Source organism: Cebus imitator, unplaced genomic scaffold (genome assembly GCF_001604975.1).
Source record: "Cebus imitator isolate Cc_AM_T3 unplaced genomic scaffold, Cebus_imitator-1.0 Scaffold281, whole genome shotgun sequence".
NCBI classification, from domain to species: Eukaryota; Metazoa; Chordata; class Mammalia; order Primates; family Cebidae; genus Cebus; species Cebus imitator.
The window spans coordinates 320,642-324,048 of NW_016107596.1; the positions used below are offsets into that span (position 1 = coordinate 320,642).

General features: G+C 42.6%; 1 protein-coding gene across 3 annotated transcripts in view; it reads left to right on the forward strand.

Moving 5' to 3' along the window:
• Positions 1 to 3,407, forward strand: part of RAF1 (Raf-1 proto-oncogene, serine/threonine kinase) — a 90,842-nt gene that overhangs the window by 30,530 nt on the left and 56,905 nt on the right. The window contains exon 2 of one of the 3 annotated variants that reach the window (XM_017501436.2): positions 875 to 929. The exons of the other annotated variants lie outside the window; for them this stretch is intronic. The gene's annotated coding sequence lies outside the window, so the exon portion shown is untranslated. The remainder of the gene's footprint in view (positions 1 to 874; positions 930 to 3,407) is intronic. 3 annotated transcript variants of the gene reach the window in all.

The following is a 3,407-nucleotide window of genomic DNA, read 5'->3' on the forward strand; positions in this document are numbered from 1 at the left end:
TTTTTTTTTTGAGACAGAGTCTTGCTCTGTCACCAGACGCCAGGCTGGAGTGCAGTGGAGCGATCTCGGCTCACTGCAACCTCCACCTCCCGGGCTCAAGCAATTCTCCTGCCTCAGCCTCCCGAGCAGCTGGAACTACAGACATGTGTCACCACGCCCAGCTAATTTTTATATTTTAGTAGAGACGAGTTTTACTTTGTTGGCCAGGATGGTCTTGATCTCTTGACCTTGTGACCCGCCTACCTTGGCCTCCCAAAGTGCTGGGATTACAGGCGTGAGCCACCATGCCCGGCAACAAAGTCATCCTTAACTTTAAGTTTGTCCAGCTGCTTCTTGACTATCTTTTGGACAGAAGTTTTAGGACTTGTAGTTCTTGTACACTTAATTCCTTAGAAGCTTACTGCATTAGTCATAATTGTGATTAATTCTTACTACTGTCCAAAGGAATCTACTCTCATTTTTCAGGAGAGCTGCTGCAGCAGTACAACCCATGAGAAAGCTTAAGTTCTCTAGACGTTGGTAAAATAACATTTCCAGTCAACCATCTATGCCTCAGATTTAGCTTTAATATGACAGATGTACCTTAAAATATTAGAATTCAAATCACTTAAAATGATACCCTAAGTACAGGTAGTAACATTTTAATAATTGTTGTCTTTCCAGATTTGACTTGTCCTGAAGCTGCTTCATTGTACTTTGTATGTGTGCTGCTCCCTAATAATCTTGCACCTTGAACATAGTTGTGCTTTCTTATTTTTTTACAGGATATGGTAAACTCAAAAAGAAAAACCAACAGCAAAACCTTTCCAGGGTTTTTGAAAGTTTGCTGTCTAATTTACAGTTTATTAATCTGGCACTATATATTCATTTTTAGAAATGCCTCTGAATGCAACAATTCACTGAAATTATTTCTAGAGGTGGACCACAGGGTAAGAAAGCTGAAATGACTGTGTTGAGTTGAAAAAGCTTTTATCACAACCTTGTATTTTTCTGGATTATGAGCATCAGAATAAATTATACAAGAGTCCTGTATAAGATCACTTCTCAGCAATTTATTAGGAATTGCACAAGGAGGTAAACTGGATTTCTTTTTTTAAATTTTTAAACAAATCACTTCTTGGCAAAGATAGTATGGTCCCTATATTTACTCTTTTCTTTTTTTGATCCTTAACATGTTTGCATACCTAGGAGTGTTCCTGCCTGCTGTATAATCTGTTTCTTAGACCCATGGGGCTTTGTGTAGATTCAAATAGGAGGATTATGGGAATAGGGCTCAGAACTCTGTAGGCTCCCTGGAAATACAGTACACTTTTTTGCCTTAGCCAGCAGAATGTGAGCTCTCTGCTGATGCCTGGGGGTTGAATGGTAGATATCGTACTTTTATGTGTCATTTGATTTGTTACCTAGGAAAGAAGTGCAATATTATGGGCAGGACTTGTGTCTTGCCTTACCAGTGTTCAGACTTTTTATTTATTTTTTATTTTATTATTATTATTTTTAAAGATGGGGTTTCACCAGGATGGCCAGGCTGGTCTTGAACTCCTGACCTCAGGTGATCCCCCCACCTCAGCCTCCCAAAGTGCTAGGATTATAGGCGTGAGCCACCGCGCCTGGCTAGACTTTTTAAAAAATACTGAATCTTTCTTCTTGAAAGAGTAGGAGATGAAAATGAGTGTCCTCCTGCTTCTGTTCTCTTTCTTCATAGCTTTCCACTTGGATAGCAGAAAACTCTTTGGCTGTATTTGGTGCATTTTGTTTGTGGAATTCCTCAAGAATGCATTCTTGACTTTTTTCTTTTTTTTCTGAGATAGTCTTGCTGTGTCACCCAGGCTGGAGTACAGTGGCGTCATCATGGCCCTCTGCAGCCTCAACTTCCCAGTTAAGCCATCCTCTCAACTCAGCCTCCCACCTCCCTGGCCCCGCCCCAATAGCTGGGACTACAGGCCCATGCCATACCCAGCTTTTGTGTGTGTGTGTGTGTGTGTGTGTGTGTGTGTGTGTGTGTGTGTAGATAGTGTCTCCCTATGTTGTCCAGGCTGCCTGTAAAACTTGACATTCAACAGTCTCTTGTGGTTTTTTTTGTTTGTTTTTTTGAGACGGAGTTTCGCTCTTGTTACCCAGGCTGGAGTGCAATGGCATGGTGTTGGCTCACTGCAGCTTTCACCTCTGGGGTTCAAACAATTTTCCTGCCTCAGCCTCCTGAATAGCTGGATTTACAGGTGTGTGCCACCATGTATGGCTAATTTTGTATTTTTAGTAGAGGCGGCGTTTTACCATGTTGGTCAGGCTGGTCTTCAACTCCTGGCCTCAGCCTCCCAAAGTGTTGGGATTGCAGGCGTGAGCCACTGTGACTGGCTGGGAAAAGTATTCTCTCTGTCTCTTTTTTTTTTTTTTTGAGACAGAATCTGGTTCTGTTTCCAGGCTGGAGTGCAGTAGCGCAATCTCTGCTCACTGTAATCTCCCGGCCTCTCGGGTTTAGGCGATTCTCTTGCCTCAGCCTCCTGTAGCTGGGACTACAGGTGCACACCACCACGCCCAGCTAACTTTCGTATTTTTGGTAGAGACAGGGTTTCACCGTTTGGCCAGGATTTTCTTGATCTCTTGACCTTGTGATCCACCTGCCTGGACCTCCCAAAGTGCTAGGATTACAGGCATAAGCCACCGTGCCCGGGTGGGAAAAGTATTCTTAAGACTACATTATGGCCTACTGTATTTGGCCCATAGCAAATCCAGAATAGAATCCTTTTCAAACATGTCAGCATAGCAGTTTTCCCACATTTTAGCATTTATATGTTCTAGAATTACTGGAAACAATGATAGACTTTAAGTTTGTATTTGTTTTTCTTTTCTTTTCTATTGAATGGTTGGTCTGTGGTTGACAGTTTATATACTGTTTAAATAAAGAGTATTTTATTTTACTTTTAGAGACAGGATCTTGTTATGTTGTCCAGACTGGTCTCAAACTCCTGGATTCAAGCAGTCCTCCCATCTAGACCTCCCAGAGCGCTGGGATTACAGATGTGAGCCACCATACCTGGCCCTATGAGAGTATTTTAAATTAACATCCAAGAATCTAAACTACAACTAGTATTACATAGTTAGGCTTAGGAAAGCATTTCTGGGGCTAGGTACAGTGGCTCACATCTGTAATCCAAGCACTTTGGGAAGCCAAAGCAATAGCTCACTTGAGCTCAGGAGTTTGAGACCAACTTGTACAACATGGTGAAACCCTGTCTCTATAAAAAAATGCAAAAATTAGCTGGACGTGGTGGCACGTGCCTGTAGTCCCAACTCCTTGTAAGGCTGAGGTGGGAGGATCCCTTGAACCTGGGAGGCAGAGGTTGTAATGAGCCGAGATTGTAACATGGTACTCCAGCCTGGGCAACGAAGTGAGACCCTGTTTCAAA